Source organism: Thamnophis sirtalis, unplaced genomic scaffold (genome assembly GCF_051295495.1).
Source record: "Thamnophis sirtalis isolate CommonGarterSnake01/CBP01778 unplaced genomic scaffold, rThaSir2_p1.2 scaffold_4, whole genome shotgun sequence".
Classification (NCBI taxonomy): Eukaryota; Metazoa; Chordata; class Lepidosauria; order Squamata; family Natricidae; genus Thamnophis; species Thamnophis sirtalis.
Genome location: NW_028261384.1, coordinates 73,650,082 through 73,675,546, shown reverse-complemented (window position 1 = coordinate 73,675,546; position 25,465 = coordinate 73,650,082).

The window sequence follows — 25,465 nt, the reverse complement described above, 5'->3', positions numbered from 1 at the left end:
TTGGTGCAGCGGGCTACTGCCGGCGAAAGGAGTGGGGCGGGCCACATTGCACAACTGGGTAAATTATAAACCACAGATTTTAATCCTATTTAATTTTTAATGGTATCAAATTTAGCTATAAAGTGGCCTTACCTACTTTTTTTCCCCTGGGCATGCTAAATTTTGGTCCCTGGTGATACAATGAGTTAAATGCATTCTGGCCTGGATTTCCTATTGTGCAATTTGTGTCATGGACTTAATCATTTTAAATTCCATAAAATGCCAGTACACATCCTTTCTGCCAAGAGATCAGAAAAAATGCTCGAATCTTCTGATATTTAAATGATTTATAATGTTGTTTAGATATATAATTTGGATTACATTTGAAAGCTATGCATTGATTAAATACTACAGAATACAAGCAGTTCTTTCTTTTTTGGTTTTAGAAAAGGATAATTCCCCTTTTAGCCAGGCTTTTTGAATTAGATTATGGTGATGTTAACACCAGTTTTTAAGTAGATTTCAAATTTTTTTAAAAAAATCTTTTAGCTGCTTTGAATACCTTGGAGATGAAAAGATGGGGTACAAACTTAAATAACAAAAAAATAGTACATTCATTTTGAAAAATAAATGCAAGACTTGATTAATTTCATATCTTTATTTAAAATAGTTTTGGCATGGCATATGGTTTTATCGATTCAGTTGGAAATGATGTGGATGTTGTATCTGATTCTGAGGTATATATATTCTTAAGTAACATAACATATAGCATATAGTCCAAACTTGCTAGACTATTTAATTGATCTTACTACTTTAAAGGGGGAGAGTTTCATGATAAATTATTTTATTACATTTATGTTGCATTTATATATTATATTTATTACATTTATATTTCACATTATATATTTGTATTGTTATTTTAGTGTTTATTGTCAATTTTGATAGATATTATATTGATATATCAATACTGATTTTACTCATACTAAATAACAATTACTGCTATTATTTATCAGCATTAAATATTTACAGTTTTTAATATTGAGTTAGTCGTATTTTAGAATAATAGGATTATCTTTTAACAGGATAATTGGCAAAATCTAATTCAAATGTGATGGGTTGCATTCCAAAGGAATGTGAGAGGACAGGTTGCCTGCAAAATGCCAGGACCCAGGACCCTGTTGGTGCCATGTCTCTCTCTAGCCAGTCTAACAATGTAAAAGCTGAGCAGAAGTCTTTTTTTTTTCAGGGTGAGTGGAAAAGTATAGTGTTTGAGTGGCACTTTTCATGCCTGGCATTCATCAGGCTGAAACCTCGCTCGCAATTGGCGCTTGACGCTTGGAATGTTGCGCAAATGTCGAGCAGACGTGACAGCAGTTCAAACTGTTGCTCTCTTAGGTGCTCAGGCATGAAACTGTGCCGCTCAAACACTATACTTTCCCGCTCACACTGAAAAAAAATTAGAGGGAACATTGGGTGCTTCCCTCCCTCCCCATTCCTGATCCTACATTTCTACCCCCAAACTGGAAGGTAGGCCTTTCTTCCACCCCCACCTTATCCTGCCTCCCTACATCCAAAGGGGAAGGTAGACCACGTCCCCCTCATGCCTGATCCTCCCTTCCTACCACCAAAAAGGAAGGTAGATGACTTTCTTCCCCCTTTTCTGATCTTCACTTCCTACCACCAAACTGGAAGGCTGATTTCCTGCCCCCATTCAGGATCCTGCCTTCCTACAACCAAATGGGAAGGTAGACCACTCCCCCCATTCCTGATCTTGCCTTCCTGCCAGCAAACAGGAAGTACACTGATTTATTTGTGCCATTCCTGATCCGGCCTTCCCAGCACCAAACAGGAAGGTATGCCACTTTCCTCCACCCCATTCCTGATCTTGCCTTTCAGCTACCAAACAGGAGGTATACTGATTTATTCCCCCCCCCCCCATTCCTTCTCCTTCCTACCACCAAACGGGAAGCTATGCTGCTTTTCTCTGCCCCATTTCTCTGCCCCATCCAGTCTTCATACTACCAAACAGGAAGGTATGCCGCTTTCCTCCCCCCATTCCTTATCCTGCCTTCTTAGCACCAAATGGGAAGGTAGATCACTTCCCCCCATTCCTGATCTTGCCTTCATGCCACCAAACAGGAGGTACACTGATTTATTGCTCCCTCCATTTCTTATCCTGCCTTCCTACCACCAAACGGGAAGGTATGCTGCTCTTCTCTGCCCCATTTCTCCACCCCATCCTGTCTTCCTACAACCAAACAAGAAGGTAATCCACTTTCCTCCCCCACATTCCTCATCCTGTCTTCCTACCACCAATAGGAATGTAAGCGTTTCCTTCCTCCCTCATTCCTGATCCTGCCTCTCTCTCAACAAGGAGGAATGTAGACTACTTCCCCCCATTTCTAATCTTGCTTTCCTGCCACTAAACAGGAGGTACATTGATTTATTCGCCCCCATAATTCCTTATCCTGCCTTCCTACCACCAAAAAGGAAGGTAGGCCGCTTCCCTCCCTCCCCATTTCTGATCCTACATTCCTACCCCCAAACAGTAAGGTAGGCCTTTCTTCCACCCCCAGCCTATCCTGCCTCCCTACAACCAAAGGGGGTAGACCACATCCCCCCCCATTCCTGACCCTCCCTTCCTACCACCAAAAAGGAAGGAAGACAACTTTCTTCCCCCCATTTCTGATCCTGACCTCCTACCACCAAACTGGAAGGTAGGCTGATTTCCTGCCCCTATTCTGGATCCTGCCTTGCTACCACCAAATAGGAATGTAGAAGTTTCCTTCCCTCCAATTCCTGATCCTGCCTTCCTTCCACCAAAGAGCAGGTACACTGATTTATTCGTCCCCCCCCCACTCCTGATCCTCCGTCCCTCCCACCAAAGAGGAATGTAGACCACTTTCCCCCATTCCTGATCTTGCCTTCTTGCGACTATATAGGAAGTACACTGATTTATTTGCCCCCATAATTCCTTATCCTGACTTCCTACCACCAAACAGGAAGGTATGCTGCTTTTCTCTGCCCCAGTTCTCCGCCCCATCCTGTCTTCATACCACCAAACAGGAAGGTAGGCCGCTTTCCTCTCCCCCAATTCCTCATCCTGTCTTCCTACCACCAAATAGGAATGTAGACGTTTCCTTCCCTCCCATTCCTGATCCTGTCTTTCTGCCACCAAAGAGGAGGTACACTGATTTATTCATCCCCCACCCATTCATGGTCCTGCCTCCCTAGCACCAAACAGGAATGTAGGCATTTCCTTCCTCCCTCATTCCTTATCCTGCCTTCCTTCCACCTAACCGGAATGTAGGCCTTTCTTCCCCCCCCCCCCACTACTGATCCTGCCTCCCTCCCACCAAAGAGGAATGTAGAAGTTTCCTTCCCTCCCATTCCTGATCCTGCCTTCCTGCCACCAAAGAGGAGGTACACTGACTTATTCATCCCCCACCCATTCATGATCCTGCCTCCCTAGCACCAAACAGGAATGTAGGCGTTTCCTTCCCCCAATATTCCTTATCCTGCCTTCCTTCCACCTAACAGGAAGTTAGGCTTTTTTTAAAAAAGTAATCTTTATTAGTTATACATTTTTTTAAGAGTAAAACATACAAATACAATTTTAAACATACAACCCCCCCTCCCCTCCCCCCCCCCTCGGTGACAGTCATTCACAGCCCAAATTTTTTTCCTTCCTCATTGTTAGGTCTCTAAGCCACATCTTCTCATTACAAAATTCAGGGATCTATTACAATACCCATGTTCACTTTTAACTTTCCCCGTTTGAAGTCCCTGCTGTTCTCCTTGTCACCCACATATACCATAAGTTCCAGCTAAGGTAATGTTCTGTTTCTCCTTTGTCCCTCAGCCAACCCGTCATTCTGTCCATTTCTGCACATTTATAGATCTTTTTAATTATAGCATCTTCCGACGGTATGGTAGTGGATTTCCAAAATTGTGCATAAGTTATTCTTGCGGCCACAATTATATGTAGGCTCAAATGCCATATTGAATTGCTCATGTTTTCTGGTTTAATGCTTAGTAGAAGGTTCTCGGGCCTCCATTCCATGCTTGCCCCGGTAACCTCTTTTAGCCATTTTTTAATCCTTCTCCAGTATTTCGTGGCCTCAGTACAGGACCACCAAATATGGTAGAATGTGCCATCCTTTCTTCCACATTTCCAACACAGTGGAGATAACCCAGGAAACATTTTGGCTAACCTCGTTGGGGGGAAGTGCCACCTATAAACCATCTTGTATATGTTTTCTTTGAATGCTGTAGATATTGTAAGTTTAATGGTCTTATTCCATAGATCCCACCATTTGCCCATTTCAATCTCATAGCCAAAGTGTCTCTCCCATGCTATTAGAAGGCTTTTATCCATCTCTTCATTAGCATCTTGGCAGGTCAAAAATTGATAAATCTTCGATAACATTTTCTTGTCTCCACCAAACAAAATCTTATCTAGCCCCTGAGGGTTTGGGTAGATCCCAAACCGTACCTTATCGCTTTTAAACCTGTTTCTAACCTGTAAATATTCCCACCATTCCAGATTCCTGCCCTGCTGCTCTAATTCCATCTTTTTTGTCACAGTGAGGGCTTGGGGTTTTTTTTGAGATCCTCTCTGCTAGCTCTTCAACTGGGGGAATTGCCTGAGGGGAATTGACCCTCCCCCAATGGGATTAAAAAGGGATAAATCACTGTTTAGGCTTTTGTGCCAGGGCAAAAATCAACCTAGGAAAAACTGTGTGTGGAGGAGATAGTTTCAATCTAATTCTGAATAGACTCTCTCTCTTTTTTCTTTGTGTGTGTGTGTGTGTGTGTGTGTGTGTGTGTGTGTGTGTGTGTGTGTAGCTACTACAATACAGAAAATACAGACATTTTGGACAAACTTTTCCTCCCACTAGACAGAAATCTAAGGTGTTCAGAAATTGCTGTGCTAGCCATTCTCAAATACAATTCTTACATGAATACATTAAACTGATTACAATATAAATGAGACAAGAAAGAAACCTTACAATGAATTTCTGTGAAAGAAGCAAAGAAAGAAAACTTTAGGATCAATTTTCACCCTCCCCCATAGTCTTTACAGCTGTCTTCTGGGGCTAGAAGAGAGTTTTTTGGTCTTTACTTCTCCATCTCAGGGTCCGTTCTTTCATATCTGCTGGATGGCATTAGGCTTAGCTTGCTGGTAAGAGTGGCCAGTCAGGCTTGGTAGAGTCTGTCCCAGGCTTAGCTAACTTTTTTCCCCTCATGTCAGGTTTTATCAGGATGCAATCACCAGCAGCCAATTCGAGAGTTATGGTTTGAGCTAGCAGTCCTTTGTTTCTGAGGTGAAGAAAAGAGGAGAGGCCAAGTATACAGTTCTTTACAGACATATCTTTAGTCTCATGTTGTGGAATCTCACCCATTCTGTCCAAGTGTGGAAATCCAAACATTATTCCAGAAGGCAGACGATGTAAATTTCATGGAACATGAAATTCCCACTGCCTCTATGATTGAAACACTTTTGCAGTAAGATAATCTTGCTTTCCTACCACCTAACAGGAAGGTAGACCATTTTCCTCCCCCCCCCACATTCTTGATCCTACCTTTCTACCACAAAACAGGAAGATAGGAATTTCCTCCACCCCCATTCCTGATCCTGACTTCCTACCACCTAACAGGAAGGTAGGTCTTTCCTCCCCCCCACCCCATTCCTGATCCTGCCTCCCTCCCACCAAACAGGAAGGTAGTCCACTTTTCTCTCCCCAATGAAATGTTGAAATGTTGAAATGTTTATTGCATTTGTATGCCGCCCTATCCCGAGAGACTCAGGGCGGCTAACAAGCAAGGGGGAAGGGAAATACAAACAAAAGACAAAACAGACAAGTTAAAAACAGAGCAACAGTCACCACAGTTTAAATGGGGCCAGGAACTCATCAGCCCCAGGCCTGCCAGAACAGCCAGGTCTTAGTGGCTTTGCGGAAAGCCGAAAGGATGGTGAGGGTCTGGATCTCCACGGGGAGATCGTTCCAGAGGGCAGGAGCAGCCACAGAGAAGGCCCTCCCCCGAGGGGTCGACAGTCGACATTGGCTAGCTGATGGTATTCAGAGGAGGCCTAATCTGTGGGATCTAATTGGTCGTAGGGAGATGATTGGCAGGAGGCGGTCTCTCAAGTACCCAGGTCCAATACCATATAGGGCTTTACAAGTAACGACTAGACCTTGAAGCGTGTCCGGAGACCAACAGGCAGCCAGTGCAGCTCGCGGAGGATAGGTGTGATGTGGGTGTACCAAGGTGCACCCACAATCGCTCGTGCGGCTGCATTCTGGACAAGCTGAAGTCTCCGAATGCTCTTCAAGGGCAGCCCCATGTAGAGCGCATTACAGTAGTCCAGTCTTGAGGTCATAAGGGCGTGAGTGACTGTTCTAAGAGTCTCCCGGTCCAGGTAGGGTCGCAATTGGTGCACCAGTCGAACCTGGGCAAATGCCCCCCTGGTCACAGCCGACAAATGATGTTCTAAACTCAGCTATGGGTTCAGGAGGACTCCCAAATTGCAAACACTGTCTGAGGGAACAATAATAGCCACTCGGTCTTGTTGGGATTGAGTGCAAGCTTGTTCATCCCCATCCAGATCCTGACAGCCTCCAGGCACTGACACATCACTTCAACCACTTCACTGAGTTGGCACGGGGCAGACAGATACAACTGTGTATCGTCTGCATATTGGTGGTATTTTATCCCGTGCCGATAAATGATTTCACCCAGCGGCTTCATGTAGATATTAAACAGGAGGGGGGACAGGACCGAACCCTGCGGCACCCCATAGTTAAGGGGCCTAGGGGTCGATCTCTGCGCTCCGACCAACACCAACTGCGACCTGTCCGAGAGGTAGGAGGAGAACCACCGAAGAACGGTGCCTCCCACTCCCACCTCCCGCAACCACCGCAGAAGGATACCATGGTCGATGGTATTGAAGGTCAAGGTCAAGGAGCACTAGGATGGAGTCATGGCCCCCATCCCTGGCTCTCCAGAGATCATCGATCAGCACGACCAAAGCAGTTTCCGTGCTGTATCCAGGCCTGAAACCGGACTGAAAGGAATCCAGATAATCGGTTTCATCCAATGACCGCGGGAGCTGAAAGGCCACCATTTTCTCAACAACCTTCCCAACAAAGGGGAGGTTGGAAACTGGACGATAGTTACTCAAGATGGCTGGATCCAAAGACGGCTTCTTCAGGAGGGGTCTTACCACCGCCGCCTTTAGGAGGGGCGGGAAGGATCCCTCATGGAGACAGGTGCTAACTATCATCTGGATCCAGCCGCGTGTCACCTCCCTGCTGTTCGCGACCAGCCAGGAGGGACACGGGTGCAGTATACAAGTGGAGGCACTCACAGCTCCCATGGCCTTGTCCACTTCCTCAATGAGGACATCCTGCCTTCCTATCACCAAACGAGAAGGTAGCCCACATTGCCTCCCCCCATTCCTGATCTTGCCTTCCAGCCACCAAACAGGTAGCTAGGCCACTTTCCTCCCTCACATTCCTGATCCTAGGAATGTGGACTGATTTTTTAGGAAGGTAGACTGATTTTTTTTCACCTCCACCCACTATTTTTGATGATATCTTACTACCACCAAACAGGAAGGTAGGGGTTTCCTGACCCCCCATTCCTGATCCTGCTTTCCTACCACCAAACACAGAGGTAGGCCTTTCCTGCCCTATTTCTTCTTTTGTAATATTTTTTTTATTTTTAAACAAAAACAAACAAAACACATACAACCTTCTTCCATTTCATATGCCGTTATTTGGTTACAAGATTTTGTGTGTCTTTTGCATGATCACCACTTAGAATTATATATCGAATCAAAATTATTCCTTAGATAAACATAAGTACATTATTATAGTTATATATCAATTATTCCTTAATTTTAAATGAGATATTCTAAGTATTGAGTACAAACATACAACATCATTTTGCATCAATAGTTCAATTATTATTCCTTCATTTTAAACAGAGTATTCTATATGTTGAAATCATACATACAACATCATTCCATTACATCGTTCTAGTCTGTTTAACAATGCTGAACCTTTGCATATGTCATTCTACTATTCTTAAAATATAAAAAAAATCTCCAACATTTTCCATTACCATGATTTTTTTATCTAACCATTAATAAAACAAATCCCAAACCTTGTAAAATTGTTCATCTTCTTGTTCTCTAATTTCAAATGTCAACTTACTCATTTCCGCACATTTCATTATTTTGTAAATAATTTCCTCCTGCATTGGTATTTTTTCATTCTTCCAATTTTTTTGCAAATACAATTCTAGTTGCTGTTAAAACATTTACAATCAGATATTTCAAATTTCTAGTATATATTTCTGGTATAATTCCCAATAAAAGAGTTTCTGATTTAAAGTCTATGTGTTTTTGTGTCATTTTCTCCAACCATATGTGGATCTTAGTCCAGTATCTTTTAGCTTCTGCGCAATTCCACCACTTATGGTAATATGAAACCGGCATCTGATGACATTTCCAACACTATTCCGATTTGTTCTTGAACATTCTTGCTATTCTCGTCGGAGGTAGGTGCCACCTGTAAAACATCTTATACAAATGTTCTTTATATGCTGTTGACATTGTCATTTTATAATTTTGACACCACAGTTTCTGCCACTTCTCTAATTCAATCCCATGCCCAAAATTTTCCCCCAGGCTATCATAGATCTTTTAACTTGTTCTTCTTCTAATTTAGTCTCTAGCAAGTGTCCATAGAGTTTTTTGATTACTTTTTCATCAGTACCTGTTCTGTCCCCCCTTCACGGCTCTTAACAAACAGCAAGACAAATAAACTTAAAAGGACTTTCTTTATCAGTTCTCAGTTCAAACTGGCTTCGAGCCCAAAAATAACATAAATACAGTCTCTGACTCGATAACGGAATGAAAAACAAAACATCTCTTACAAGCAATGCACTTCTCCAGTGTAGCCTTGAATCAGGGTTACAAGAAACAGAAAGCACTTATCCAAGTGTATCTTCCATAAACCACGATTGATGATCAAGCAATGTTGTACCAAACAAGAAACGCACGAAGGAACGTATGAAGGAACATATGTTGACTCCCGTGACTAGGGCGTGGCAGCATCCTTCCTTTTATCTCCAAACCTGCCTCTAACAAGCCCCAGCTGCATAATGAATCTTGTATCCCAAAAAGACTCACAGCAGACATCTGCTGAGTCACAACAAGTACCCATCAAAATTTTATCTAGCTCAGTCATTTTTTTCATAAAAACCTTCCTCTTTGCGATCCTTATATCTAGATTGTATTTGCACATATGAAAACCAATTCATCTTTATACCATCCTTTTCCAGTTCTTTCATAGATTTAAGTTCACCCTCTCCATCCACTATTTCACCATATCTAACTGTTTGTTCCTTTTTGTATATTACTACATATGAAAAGGCTTCAATAGTTGATAGCCAGACTGGAATTTTTAAATAATATTGTCTTTTAACCTTCTCCCAATTTAATAGCAAAGCTTCCCGTAGGTAATGTCTTCTAAAATACCGTGTGTTTTAGTTCCTTTGTACCATAAAAAAGCATGCCATTCCAGATCATGGCCTTCAAGAGTCAATAATCTGATATTTTTCAGAATTATCCATTCTTTAACCCACATCAAACTTGCTGCCTGATAATATAATTCCCAATTGGGCAGGCCCAATCCTCCTCTTGTTCTTGCATCTTGTAGCAATTTTAATTTTATTCTTGCTTTTATTCTTGCATATGTACTTCAGCACTATTTTATTTAAATCACCAAAATATTCCTTCCCTAGTCTAATTGGAATAGTCTGAAACAGATATAAGATTCTAGGTAAAATGTTCATTTTAATTGTAGATATTCTCCCTATCATTGATAGTTGTAGATTTTCCCATTTCTTCAAACCCATCGCAATCTTTTGTTTAAGTTTGTTATAGTTATTGTCTTTGAGAGTACTATATCTTGCTGTTAAATATATCCCCAAATATTTGACCTTGTTTGTAACTTGCATCTCCAAGGTTTCTGCCAACTCTTCCTTTTGTCTTGTTGGTACATTCTTTGTCAAGATCTTCATTTTGTCTTTGTTTATTTTCAATCCTGCTACTTTTCCATATTCTTCTATTCTTTCTAACAATTTGGGTGCTGTTTCTAATGGATCCTCTAGAATGAAAACCAAGTCATCTGCAAATGCTTGTAGCTTGTATTCTTCCTTTTTAACTTTCATTCCTTTTATTTCTTTTCCTTTTCTGACATTTCTATGTAAAACTTCTAATGTTAAGAGAAAAAGTAATGGTGATAATGGGCAGCCTTGTCTCATCCCTTTCTTTATTTCAATAGACTCTGTCAGATCTCCATTTATCATTATTTTTGCTGTTTGTTTATAATATATAGTTTGTATGACTTGAATAAATTTCTCACCAAAACCTATTCCAGTTGTAACAACATAAAGCGCCAGTTCACATTATTGAATGCCTTTTGAGCATCCAAAAACATCAATGCCAATTGTTTTTCGGGATGTGCCTCGTAATATTCCAGAGGTCTAAAATTATCCTCATATTATCTTTGATTTGTCTCTTTGGCAGAAACCCATTTTGACCAGAATGAATGAAACTACTTAAGTATTTTTAAGTCGTTCTGCCAATATTGAAGCAAACAATTTATAATCTGAATTTAACAGGGAGATTGATCTGTAATTCTTAATTAGTAGTAAATCGGCCTCCTCTTTTGGTAAAAGTGTAATAATATAAGCTTCTGACCATGATTTAGATATTCTCCTCTCTATCATCACCTCATTCATAACTTCTAATAATCGAAGAGACAATGATTCCTGCAGGGTCTTATAAAATTCCACTGGTAGTCCATCTGGGCCTGGGGCCTTCCCATTCTTTTGTTTTTTAAGTGCTTCAGTTAGCTCCATCATAGTTATTTTGCCTTCTAACATTGTTGCAGTTTCTTTTGGTATCTGAGGTAAGTTGGCTTTCTGTAAATATTGTTTCACTCCTGCCTCTTCTATATTCCCATGATCATATAGTTTACCGTAGTAGTCTTGTATAATTTTTTTCTTCTCTTCATTCCCATAACAGGTTCACCCATATTCATCCATTACATGCAATATCTTCTTCGAGTCTCTCTCTTTTCTCAGTTTGTATGCCAAACATCTGCCTGGTTTATTAGCATTTTCAAAATAATTCTGCTTGGCTCTCCTAATTTTTTGGGCTAATTACTCCTTTTCCATTAGCCCAATTTTGTGTTTAATCGTGTCCATTCTTACTTTAATAACCTTCTTTTGTGGGGAGTTCTGTAGTTCTTTTTCAAGACCCTTATATTCATTGTCGAGTCCTTTAAGTGTTTGTCTTTTCTTTATATTTCTCTTCCTTGTATAGTCAATTATTAGGCCTCGGATTCGGACGGATCTGGACTCCACTTGGACGGTACCAGCCGAGATGCCGGGGAAAGGTCTTGAGCGGATTTCGTGGAGCGAGTTTCAACTTGTCGTTCCTGAGGAAGTGGACAAGGCCATGGGAGCGGTGAGTGCCTCCACCTGTTTACTGGACCCGTGTCCCTCCTGGCTGGTCTCGACCAGCAGGGAGGTGATGCGTGGCTGGCTCCAGAGGATTGTTATCACCTGTCTTCGGGAGGGATCCTTCCCGTACCCTCTAAAGGATGCGGTGGTGAGACCCCTCCTTAAGAAACCTTCCCTGGACCCAGCTGTCTTAAACAACTATCGCCCAGTCTCCAACCTCCCATTTGTTAACTTTCAACTCCGGCGGACCTTGGATGAAGCAGATCATCTGGATCCCTTTCAGTCAGGTTTCAGGCCTGGTTACGGCACAGAAACTGCTTTGGTCGCGCTGATCGATGATCTCTGGTGAGCCAGGGATAGAGGACATTCCTCTATCCTAGTGCTTCTTGACCTCTCAGCAGCCTTCGATACCATCGACCATGGTATCCTTCTGCGACGGTTACAGGGGGTGGGAGTGGAAGGCACTGTTCTAAGGTGGTTCTCCTCCTACCTCTTGGACAGGTCGCAGTCGGTGTTGGTTGGAGGACAGAGATCGACCCCTAGGCCCCTCAAATATGGGGTGCCACAGGGTTCGGTCCTGTCCCCCCTCCTATTTAATATCTACATGAAGCCGCTGGATGAGATCATATGCCAGCACGGGATCAAATATCACCAATATGTGGATGATACTCAATTGTATTTGTCCGCCCCGTGCCAAATCAGTGAAGCAGTGGAAGTGATGTGCCAGTGCCTGGAGGCTGTCAGGGTCTGGATGGGAGCGAACAAGCTTGCACTCAATCCAGACAAGACCGAGTGGCTATTGATGCTGCCTCCCAAGGATAGTCCAGACATTCCACCTCTTAGCCTGGGGGGTGAAATTATACACCCCTCAGAGAGGGCCCGCAATTTGGGTGTCCTCCTGGATCTGCAGTTGACATTAGAACACCATCTGTCGGCTGTGACCAGGGGGGCTTTTGCCCAGGTTCGCCTGGTGCACCAGTTGCGGCCCTACCTGGACCGGGAGGCACTTCGAATGGTCACTCATGCCCTCGTCACCTCAAGACTGGATTACTGTAATGCGCTCTACATGGCGCTGCCCCTGAAGAGTGTTCGAAGACTGCAGTTGGTCCAGAATGCAGCCGTGTGAGCGATATTGGGTGTACCTAGATACACCCATGTTACACCCATCCTCTGCGAGCTGCACTGACTCCCCATTGGTCTCCGAATGCGCTTCAAGGTGCTAGTCGTTACTTTTAAAGCCCTACATGGTTTAGGACCTGGCTACCTGAGAGACTGCCTCCTGCCACTTACCTCCCAACGCCCAACAAGATTGCACAGCTTGGGCCTCCTCCGGATGCCGTCGACCAGGCAATGCCGGTTGGCGACTACTCAGGGGAGGGCTTTCTCGGTAGCTGCTCCGACCCTGTGGAACGATCTACCCACAGAGATCCGGACACTTCCCACTCTCTCAGCCTTCGGGAAAGCCATTAAAACCTGGCTGTTCCGGCAGGCCTGGGGCTGTTGACCCTAAAATACGGTCCAGCCCCATTTAGAACAGAGTGTATGGTGTGTTGTTTTTTAAATCTATCTTTTTTCCCCTGTATTTTATTTTTGATTTTATTTCTGTATTGTAAGCCGCCCGGAGTCCTATGGGATTGGGCGGCATATAAATGTTATTAAACTCTAAACTCTAATCTCTAAAAATAGCCAGATGCAGTTTAGATGGGACGCGCCAGCCAGCATTGCATTTAGCTACCTTGGAAAAAGACATCGCCTCAATTCAGTAGGGAAGGCCCAAGATTTCTACAGCAACATATTGAAGGCTGGACACCCCCATCCCTCTAGATCTAGAGAAAGAGAACAAGAAGGACATGATGGAAAGCAAACCACTCAAGTATTACAAAGGGGGGATCAACTTGTTCTCTCAGAGGTACAAAAAGCTAAGGAACAAAGACAAGACCACGTGGTTACTAGACGAATGGAACAGGAATTAAAAAAGCAACAAACACAAGCCACCGTTCAGGAGCCTACAGGCATTACATTAGAAGCAGTGGGAGGAGGCAGGCCAAAGGTTAAATTCCAAGATGTTCAGATGGCTCTTAAAAAGCTTCAGGGGGCTAATGTTGGCAACTAAGTTTCTAACTTGGAATGTCAATGGTTTAAATTCCCCATGGAAAAGGAAGAAAATAAGCCACTATCTTAAACAATTTAAGAATGACATAATTTGTTTGCAAGAAACCCATATTAGATCAACTGATCAAAAATACCTGATTAATACAAGACTTGGACAACACTTCATAGCTTCTGCCACTGAGAAGAAAAATGGTATAGTTATATACTTAAGGAAGGGTTTGAAAGCTGGATTAATTGAAACAGACCCCCAAGGAAGATATATTGCAATAGATTTGGTTTTAGAAGGGAAAAAGACACTACTATTGGGAATATATGCTCCCAATCAACAACAAGATAAATATTACAAAATGCTTCATGCTAAGTTAGTACATTGGGACTATAGATCCTGTATATTACTGGGTGACTGGAATGGCGTCATGGATACCAAGAAAGACAAGAAGGCTCTCCGCCAAAATACCCAAAAGGGAGCAAAATTACCTAAGTCCTTTTTTGATATGATAGATGATTTTGAATTGAGAGATATCTGGCGAGAAAGGAATGCAGAAGAATATGAGTTTACCTTTTTCTCTGATAGACATCAAACCCTTTCTAGGATCGATTTTATACTAACAACCAATGATTTGCTTTCTAGGGTAAAGAAGATGAAGATATGCTCCAGAGCCTTATCAGATCATAATCCAGTCTGGATGGAGTTGGGGGTGGGGACTCGAGCAAGAAGGTCTTGGAGACTGAATGAAAACTTATTTAGATATGAGAAAAACATTAATGAATGTAAAAAGTTGCTAAAAGAATATTTTGTTTTTAATATGAATAAGGGTACATCTATGGAAATGGTATGGGATGCAAGTAAAGCGTATATGAGAGGAGTTTTGATAAACATGAATAGACTACATAGACGCAAACAGGGGGGAAAGAGAATTCAATTTGAGAATGAAATTAGGAAGAGAGAGCAGGAGCTAATCTTCAACTCAGGAGACAAAAAGTTCAAAGAAACAATCACATTATTAAAAGAGCAATTTAACATGTTGATGTCAGATCAGATGGCTACCAATTTGCTATATGCAAAACACAACACTTTCTGTAATGCAAACAAATCTGGTAGATGGTTAGCATATATGATTAGGAAAAAACAGAAGTCTCGTAACATATCAAAATTACATTTTAAAGGAAAGGAAGTATATCAACAGGAGGAGATTCAAAAGGTTTTTCGTGAATTTTTTATAGGATTGTATACGAACAATAAAATTCAAAGCTTAGATATAGATAGATATATTGGATAAAGAAATAATACTCATAGTTAAAGACGAGCAGAGGGAAAGACTGGATCAACCAATAACCTCAGGAGAAATCCTCCAGGCAATTAAACAGCTAAAAGCAGGGAAAGCACCGGGTACAGATGGCTTGACAGCGGCTTACTACAAAAATTTGCAATTAGAAATGGTAGAACCGCTTAAGGAATGATTTAATAAGATCCAAGTGGAAGCGAAGGTACCCCCATCTTGGAAGCCAGCCTTTATATCTTTGATAACCAAAGAAGATCAAGACCCTACTCAACCAAAAAATTATAGACCCATATCATTACTTAACATAGATTATAAAATCTTCACTAAAATACTAGCGAACAGGTTAATGTTGGTTATCCAGCAATTGATTCATAATGATCAAACAGGTTTTATTCAAAGGAGACAAATGAGAACTAATGTAAGATTAATCCTTATTACATTACAATACCTGGGGAAGAACAACCAACTCCCTGCTGCGCTTATATTTTTATATGCTGAAAAAGCCTTTGATCGAGTGAATTGGCAATTCCTGCTGAAAATAATGCAAAAAATGCAAACAGGGGAGCACTTTTTACAATCAATTAAAACAATATATCAGGAACAAACAGCCCAAATCATAGTTAATGGAAGCTTAACAGATTCATTTAAAATCGAGAGAGGCACAAGGCAGGGGTGTCCCTTATCCCCACCCTTGTTTATTATAACTTTGGAACTATTGTTGAATAAAATACGGGGTTCAGGGGACCTACAGGGAATCAGAATTAGGCAGCAAGAATACAGAGTCCGGGCGTTTGGGGATGATTTGGTTATAACATTAACCCAACCACAGGAATCTGGTAAGGTCTTAATGAATATGATTAATCAATATGGTCAAGTGTCAGGATTTAAAATAAACCTAGGGAAAACAAAGATATTAGCTCTAAATATGAATATCAAACAAAGGGAAGAACTAGAAGGAATGACAGGATGTGAAATAGTTAGAAAGTTCAAGTACTTAGGAGTTTATATTTCAACCTCAAACGGGAAGTTATATAAGCACAATTATGAATCACTGTGGTATAGTATACAGACAGAGATGAAAAAATGTGAGAAATTACAGTTATCTCTGCTGGGAAGAATAGCAACAGTGAAAATGAATATTTTACCTAAATTTTTATTTCTTTTTCAAACGTTACCAATACTTAAAAATGATGCAAATTTGTTAGAATGGCAGAAGGGTATTAATAAATTTGTATGGGTAAGTAAGAAGCCGAGAGTAAAACTTAAAATAATGCAGGATATGCGTGAAAGAGGAGGCTTGAAATTACCCAATTTAAAACTATATTATGATGCAGTAGTTTTATCTATAATTAGTGATTGGATCAACTTAACAGATGATAGAATACTTAATATTGAAGGGTATGATATGGTATATGGTTGGCATGCTTATTTGCTATGTAACAAAAAGGTGGATAAGAATTTTGAAAGTCATTTTTTAAGGAATGCCTTACTGCGGGTTTGGAAAAAATATCAATATACACTAAAAGATAAGTTACCTATGTGGGCTATCCCTAGACATGCAATAGAAAATATGAATATAGTACAAAAAATAGATATAATTACTTACAGGCAGCTTCTTACTGCAGAAAGTGGTGTACACAACTGAAATCTTTGGATGTATTAAAAAAGGAAAAGGTAATTGAAACATGGTTTCAATACGGGCAGTTATAGGCTAGATGGAAAATAGATCAAAAAATGGCTTTATGCAAGTTGAGGATAATTTACTTAAACAAATTAGAGACCAAAGTCCAATGCATATAAAAAGATTATATAATGCATTAATAGAAATTGACTCCGAAACAGAGCTAGTTAAAGATTGTATGATTAAATGGGCTCAAAATGTTGAAGAACCAATAATGTTGGATACATGGGAAAAGATATGGGTGAGAAATGTAAAATTTACACAGGCCCAAAACTTGAGAGAAAATATTTATAAGATGTTTTTTACAGATGACACCTAGATCCCCCAAAAATGGCTTCCATGTATTTGAATTTACAACCTAAATGCTGGAGATGTGATTGTATGGATGCTATATATTTTCATATATGGAGGACTTGCAAAAAGGTTAAGGCATTCTGGATAAAAATATGGTGGATTATGCAAAATGTTCTTTAAAAAAGGTTAAAGTTTACCCCCCAGCTATTTTTGTTAGGTATAATTACTGACTGTACAGCTGTAGAGATTAACTTGATTTTGCACTTGATAACTGCAGCTAGATTGTTGGTGGCACAATAGTGGAAGAAGGAAGATTTGCCTACTATCCAAGAATGGACATTGAAAGTCACAAACTTTGCAGAGATGGCTAAAATATCTGCATATCTTAAGGACTATTCAAACGAGAGATATAAATGAGACTGGAAAAAATGGATTGACTATATTCAAAATAAATATGGGTCTAGGAAATTTCAGATAGCTTATTATTAAGATCAGAAATGATACAAATTGCTTATAGTTAACCTAACAAGGAGGAGCTAAGCTCAATTTAAAGACTGTTCTTGTTAAAGATTTATACCTTGTATTGGTTCTGGGAAGTCAGGAGGGGAAGGTTGGGGGATTGGGGGGAGGGGGGGTTGGGGGGAGGGGGGAGGGAGGGAAGTATACTAGGTTGGAGGAGGGGTGTTGGATTTTAAGGTAATATGATTGTATATGTATACTGCTATTTTTTCTTTTTTATGTATATTGAAATGGAATTATAAATACCATCAACACAAAAGGGAGTTTGCTCAGAAGCTGAAATACACCAAGTGAATTAGAGGAAGAGTGGGAAGCAGAGGAGAGAAGAAAGATAGAAAGAGAGGGACAGGAGAGAGGGTGAGGGGGGAAGATGAGATCTATAAGGAGGAGTGGTAAGGGGAGAGAGGAGAAGGAGAAAGGAAGGGGAAGTAGAGTAGAAAATGATGGAGGGAAGAAAGGATGTAGAAAGTGGGAGGAGAGAGGGGGAAGAAAGTGTCGGATAAGGTATAAATATGGTGTATGGAGAGCAGAAGAGCCAATAACTGTTTTGTTTTTTTTGATAGTTGATGGCAAGATGAATTGATGTAATTACTTACATACAACATGGTATTGACTATGTAATAGTATCATGTGATTATATGCTATGAAAATGGAAAATAATTTTTTTTATGGAAAATACTCTGGAGTGTCTTATACTCCAAAAAATGCAGTAATTTTTAATGCATTTCTTTTTTTTTTTTTCAAATTCTAAAATCCCCCACTACATTTATTCAGTATTGTAATACGTAACACTTTTTATCTTGTGTCAGAAAACTTGAGTAGTTTTACAGTTTCATATTTTGTTTCATGATGGGAGGAAAAGGACAGGTAGTTCTCAGGTTATGACCGTAATGCAGCCTATCCATCATGGTTGAAACTCATGATAGTCATTTAAAAAGTAAACCATTCTTTGTAGCATTTATAAAGTGGATCTGGGGTCTTTAAGCAAATGCCCTAAAGAGAATTGCTGTGCGTGTAGTTTTGCTAAAAACCAGAATTAAATGCTGTTTTTCAGCAAAACTATTATAAAATATAGTCACATGAGTGTAGGACATTGCAAATAGCCTTAATTGTGTCCTGGTTGCAGTCACATGATTGCAGGAGGAGCAACAGTCAGAATTGAAAATCCTGGTTATAAGTACTCCTGTAGGCCCATCATAATGGTCGCTAAGCAACTGATTGTAAGTCAAGGACTATCCATAGGTAACTATCATCATCCATACTACTCTGAAACACTAACAAGACAGCCCAAAGCATTTAAAAAAATCACGTCATTTAGAAAAAATTGTAAAAAGGCTGTCTGGGCAGTAGTATCTGCTCTGAGTGAATACAATATGTTTTTGATCAAATCATCAATATCACTTGATTAGGCCCATCCTTATAGATGTTGTTAGTGTCAACATGTGCAAAAAGAGTACATATTTATTTAATTGCAACTGCTACCTTGACGATAATATATATCATGCACACACATACACAGATGCAAAACATATTGAAAGTAAATCTAAATTGCTATTATAGATCTTCTGTTTCTACATTAGATTGCTAGAAAAAAAACACCTATAACCAAAGCTTTCATTTTTTTTCTTTTTCAGTTGTTCTCTTTGCCATTGCTGCTCAGTTTTTATTCCAAGATATTATTAACGTATTAATTTTTAAAAAACACTGTTATTTTTTACTAGGTCTTTCTTTCCTGTTCTTAGCCCATTAGATCAGCCCATCAAATATTCATTCTAGAGCCTGAGTTCAAATAACCACTTAGTGTTATGATGGAATGAAAGCAATTGCTAAGACAAGATATCTGGAGGGGGTCAAGATTCAGAGAGGTTGCCAAAGATCTTGAAATGGAAACTAATTTTAAAGTCTCTATTTTTGGAGGTTGAATTGTTCTTTGTGTGGGAACATCATAAAAATGGAAATGATGTGAAGCAGGTTTTAAAAGAAATAAGATGTATTTATAGCAAATATATTGCAATGATAGGCAAAGCCTAATACTTAGCTGGCTACATACTATACAGGAGCATGTGTTATGTTTGTCCATGTTCCTGAGAAGGATGACCTCAGATTAGTGCTCTAATAGATTAGTTAGGCATTAGATTTCTTTTTAATATTAGATACATTTTCTGAAATGGTATAGCCAGCAAAGATTTATCATTTTAGTGACAATTAGAGCATGGTTATTTATTTTGTGCACAGAAATAAGTAAACAGGAATTTTATACTTTAAATAGAAGTAGTTCTCTCAATTATGCTTTTCTCTCTTGGAATGAAACCACTCCACTTTTTTCTCTCCTATGAGCTCTGAAGTTTTAAAACAAATTGAAGAAAACTTGTTAAAAGCAGAGTGTTTTGTTTTCCAAAAGTTGAGTTCTGGAAAAGGCAACAGCAATCTGATTTATACATATAAATATGTAAATCTTTTTGCTTGTTTATTACTTTTCTGCAGCTTGTCCCAAACTTATTGCCTAAATTGGAAGGGGCAGAGTCGCCTTTTCAATGAAAACAGCACAGAATTTTCCACTTATGTATATTTAAAATGTAAATATGTCCATGCTTCAACTGCACTCCACAACCCTTGTGGATAACATTTTTTTTTATCAGATGAACCAGCTGGCTTAAATAGCAGATTGTGAATTCTCTGTGGAAGAGACCTTCATTTGCAGCAATTTGTACTGGAAATCTAAGAATTGTTGCTGAGTTTGACCCTCTTGAACAATCAAAGCACCCAGAAGCTTTGGCAAAAAGATCTCACTGTCACTTAATGTTTGTGTGTTTTGTTTCTTCAGAGGATGAGAACTAGAACCAGTTCTCCATTTTCAACAGAGCAGCAGGTAACTGAAGTTGTTCATTTCAAGTTCTTAGAGTGGTTTCTAGATATTTGAAAAAAATAAAACATTTATTGTTAAGTACTTTGAGCACTTTGCATGTGAATAGCGATGTAAGTAGTTTCGACCAAGGTCCACCGTTACCAGTAGGAACTCATTCAAACCTGATTGGTCGAAGGCCCTGCTGGAGCCATAATAGGGCTGCTGCCAGGCAGGATCTTTGTCGGATTCTAGTCACTAATAAAGTGCTGTTGTTACTGAAGCCTGAGTCTGCTTCATCTGTTCCCACAATCTAACACTGGCGATGAAGGTGGGATTGGAAGGCAACTAGGCACCGAGAGAGCAGAAACAATTCAGCAAGTAATCCAGCCTGGAGCGAAGCACAGCAGCGAGCAGCCATCTTAAAGCGGCAGATGTGAATCAGCTTCAAGCAAAAAACAAGATGATTACGCATGCCCTGCCAGCTCTGTTCGACCCAGCCACTGAACACTGGGAGTTCTACATGATGAGGTTTGACTGCTTCCTTGAAGTCAACAACCTCCTGGGCCTGTCTGAAGGCTGGAAGAAGGCGATGTTTTTAAGCTACTGCGGACCCGAGGTGTTCGAGACGGCGAAGGATTTATCCGAACCAATGCCACTCTATTTGGTTGCTTGGTCGGTGCTCCAACAGACACTGAGGATGCACTGTGGTCCAAGACTGTCGAATACATAAGGAGGCATGAATTCAACCTCAGGAACCAGAAGGAAGGTGAGACAATAAATCAATACGTTGCCACACTCCAAAAAGCTGCAGCATACTGTGAGTTTAGAAACCTGGACGAGTTCCTCCTAGACTGCATTATATGTGGTGTTCAGGACATTAACTTGCAAAGTAGGCTGCTTGCTAAAACTAACCTCATGCTTCAGATCGCCTTAGATGCAACGGGAGTGAATGCCGAGTAGCGGTGAGTGGCAGCAAGAACAGCTGATTAATGGTACTCCAGGAGGCTGATCCAACCACCAATCAGCTCCTCGGCAGTGAAGGCTTTAGTGTTCCCCAGCGGTGGCAGCAGCAGCCCAGCTCAGCTCACTGGTGGTGGGTGCAACGGAGAGGAGCCCTGACAAGCCATGTGCTGGAGCTGCGATAACGTGAAGCTGACCATGCTGTTTGCTGTTTGCTGCAATGATGCTAGTGAGATGAATACCAGATGGATGCAGAGAGATAGGGGTAGATTTTTTTCTTGTTTTCCTCCTCTAAAGCTAATGCGTGTCTTATAGTCTAGAGCATCTTATAGTGTGAAAAATATAGTATATTGAATTTACATAGTAACTTGCAATGAATTACATGATGATTACTTTGCTTATTATTGTCAGAAAGTAATCCATGTTATAAACCACAGAGGGAAATACGTAGGGCTCTGGACAGTTATATAATCCAAACCGTGGTTTAGAAACCACATAATCTTTCATAAAATGTCTCCAAATCTCCTGAATTTTATATTGGAATCTATAAAAATACTAAATAAGCACCATATGGCTTACAATTCCTGAATGTATTGAGTATAGACGTTGTAATTTAAAACTGATATGACCTTCCATTCTGCCTCAAAAGAAAATCACTGCTTACTGTCTTTCTACAAAAATAATTTAAGAAGCAGTTTATATGCCTTCTGAACCTCTTTACAAATAAATTTAACAGGACAGTATTACTGATACATATGAGGAATGTATCCTCAAAATTCTTTCTGAAAATAATCATGTACCATAATTTGGGTACAATCAAATTTCTAAATTTCTCTTAACTCCAATTTGCTATTTTCAAGTTTACCATATTTAAAGTAATCATTAAATGTGATTTCTTCATGTAGTGATAGGTTTACTTTTTCTCTTCTGGATGGTTATAATTAAAAATCTAAATGTTACATATATGTGTTGATATCACAAGCCTGCTGTTGAAGTCCCTGCTTTCATCAAAGCTACTTTGTTTATAAATGTTAAATCATGGGAACGGATGAGGCAGACTCAGACTTCAGTAACAACAGCTCTGTATTAGTGACTAGAATCCAGCAAAGATCCTGCCTGGCAGCAGCCCTTTTATAGGGCTTTGGAAGGGCCTTTGACCAATCAGGTTTGAATGAGTTCCTACTGGTAACAGCAGACCTTGGTGGAAACTACTTACATCGCTATTCACATGCAGAGTGCTCAAAATACTTAACACCCCTCCCCTCTTAGTAGGGATAATCCAACTAATGATGTAGTCACACAGGTAGGCAGATTTTCTGGTGGCTCGCCTAGACCTGCGCACTTCAGTTAACACCGTATCTTCAGTGAGGTTGGGCGGACTTGTTGCCTCTGCTTCTTCACATGGAAGAACCTCATGGAACCTTTCACAGGGCACCGCTGGAGTTTCTAGAGCCAGCTCACTCGGAACTTGCTGTGACTCTGCACCCTCAACAGATAAGTCCCCGGGTACCCTTGAGTTTGAGATGTCCATGGATGGAGTGAAGTCATGCTTCATGTGGGTAGGGCTTTGGCTAACTCGTGCAAGGGTTACCTCTGGTTTCCTAAGTCTGGATTTGGAGAGGCGGCTACGGAGTTGGTCAATGTGCCTCCTCCAAGTGCGTCTGTCCTCGAGCTCCACCTGGTATGAGCGAGGTCCGGTAATACCGGTGACCATGGCAGGAACACAGAGTGATCTCCCAGTGTAATTGTGGGCATAAACTCGATCCCCTACACTAAACTGTTTAATCTTGCTGCTTGAATCAGGGGGTGTCACAGCAGAATAGTTTGGGTGTAACCAGTCTAAGTGTGACCTTAGCCAGAGACCCAGTAGAAGCTCAGAAGGGCTTCTCCCAGTGGTAGCACTTGGCATGATATGTTGAATTAATAGAAATTGGTCAACCCATGTTTGCCAATCCTCTGGTCCCATTCTGGATAGGGCTTCTTTAGTGGATCACATAATTCTCTCCACCTGTCCATTACTGGCCAATGGAATAGAGCGACCAGGGCATGCCTGATTCCCTGTGCTGCTAGGAAAGTCTTGAATTGCATAGCCGTAAACTTGGGCCCGTTGTCTGAGACCAAGACATCAGGTAGGCCGTATATGGAGAAAAGTCCCCATAGTGCCTTAATGACCGCTTCTGCCATGGTCGAAGTCATCAGGACTATCTTTAGCCATTTCGAGTATGCATCCACAACTACCATGAATGTTTGGCTGTGAACTGGGCTTGCAGTCAATGTGCACCCAATGTGCTTGAGGTCACTCCCACTCCTTAGTTGGCACTTCTGGGGGGACTGGTCTGGACTCCTGGTACGGTGTTCAGAAGCCACCCATTCCTCAATCTCCTTATCTATGTTAGGTCACCTTATGTAACTCCTGGCCAATGATTGCATCCAGACAATTCTGGGATGCCCCACGTGCAATGCTTCTAATACTGCAACTCGCAGTTTTTCTGGAATAACTACCTGATCCCCCCACAGTAAACAACCGTTAATAACGGACAGTCCATCCCTTTTAACATAAAATATTTTAAACTCTGGCCCAACCGGTCCCTTGGGCCACCCCTCCTCACCCAGTTGAAAACCTGTTTCAGAGTCCGGTCTTTAGCTGAGTGGTGGGCAACTTCACTGGAGGAGACAGGGCGAGCTTCCAGGCAGTCTATGAGCAGAACCGGTGTCTTGGGAGTTGGATCTGCAAGCAGTTCTGGTAGGGGGCACCGGCTGAGGGCATCAGCAGCCCCAGTGTGGTGCCCAGTCTGTGAATGAGGTGGTATGCAGCTAAAAAAATAATCCAATGGGTTATCCGCAATGACAGTAAAGCAGGCGTAGGTCGATCCCCAGCCAGTAATCCCTGAAGTGGTTTATGGTCCATGATGATTTTGAAATCACAGCCATATAAATACTCGTGGAACCGTTTGACTCTAGCTATAGAAGCCAGAGCTGTACTAGATGGTGGGGATCGCTGCCACTGCTGCCATTTACCATCACCATTTGCTGCCACCATTTGCTGCTGCCAGCAATTGCTGCCAGAATGTATGTGCTGGGGCAATCCATAATGAATGAAGATCTTCTCTATCAGTACCTTGTCTACTGTGGAAGCTTGTTGTTCCTTTATTGGGAAAAACTGTGTGAAGTCTCAGTTACTATCAGTACATTCCGTTGTCCACCGGTCTGATTCCATGCACAGGAAGTCAATACAAACTAGCTCCACGGGCCCTTGACTTTACAGGAAAGCAGGATCTTTCATTGGATACAGTTGCAGGCAGGACCAACAATAGTCCTCAATCTCTTTCCTCAGACAAGGCCAATAGAATCGATCTCTCACTAACTTGAAGGTCCTCTCGAGTCCCAAATGTCAATGCTCATTATGTAATGTGATTAACACTACTTTCCTATGTATCTTCAGTAGGATCAGTTGCTACATTTCCTCAAGCCCATGTGATAAAACACCCCTCCTTGGAGCTGTAACTGGTCCCATTCTTTGTGCAACAGTCTGACTTCATTTGGGAGGTCAGTTAACAGGGGCTTCCATTGACTTCTGCCCAGAACCCTTGTGATCAGGTCATTAAAAGGGTCTTCTGTCTGATCCTTCTTCAAGTCCTTCCAGGTCAAATCAGGCAGACCTGCCCCTTTCACCTGGGTAGGGCTACAGTACAGCTTGGGGACACCATGGCAGTTATTCTGACAGGCTCTGCGCCTGTTGCTCTTTAGACATAGTACTCAACCTTCAATCCTTGAACACCATCTGAGATCAATTGAGTACATTCTTTGATACACATACAGGTAGTTTTTTAGCTTATTCACACTGCCCATTTCAATACCAGAGATTCTAATTTATGACTGGGATAGTTCTTGAGGAGAGGCACTTGTTGACATAAGCAATGGGTTTCAAATGTCCATCCTATTCTTGATACATCATCTTCCCAAGGCTATTTCTACTGGCCTCAACATACAGTTCAAAAGTTGGGTTTGATCTGCATAGATCAGGATAGGGCTGGTGTGGCCCGCCAGTGGCCAGCAGAGCTGGCAGCAGAGTGAGACAGTGAGAAGGCTGGGGAGGAGCATGGGCCAGTCCTGGAAGTTGGGGAAGGCTCAGACAAGGGCTCTGTGTCAGAGGCAGAGATAGAGCCAAGGCCGTCTGGCAATGATCAGGTGCCTGTGGAGCTAGACAGCAATGAAGCAGAGAACAGCTAGTGCTAGTTCCCGGTGTGA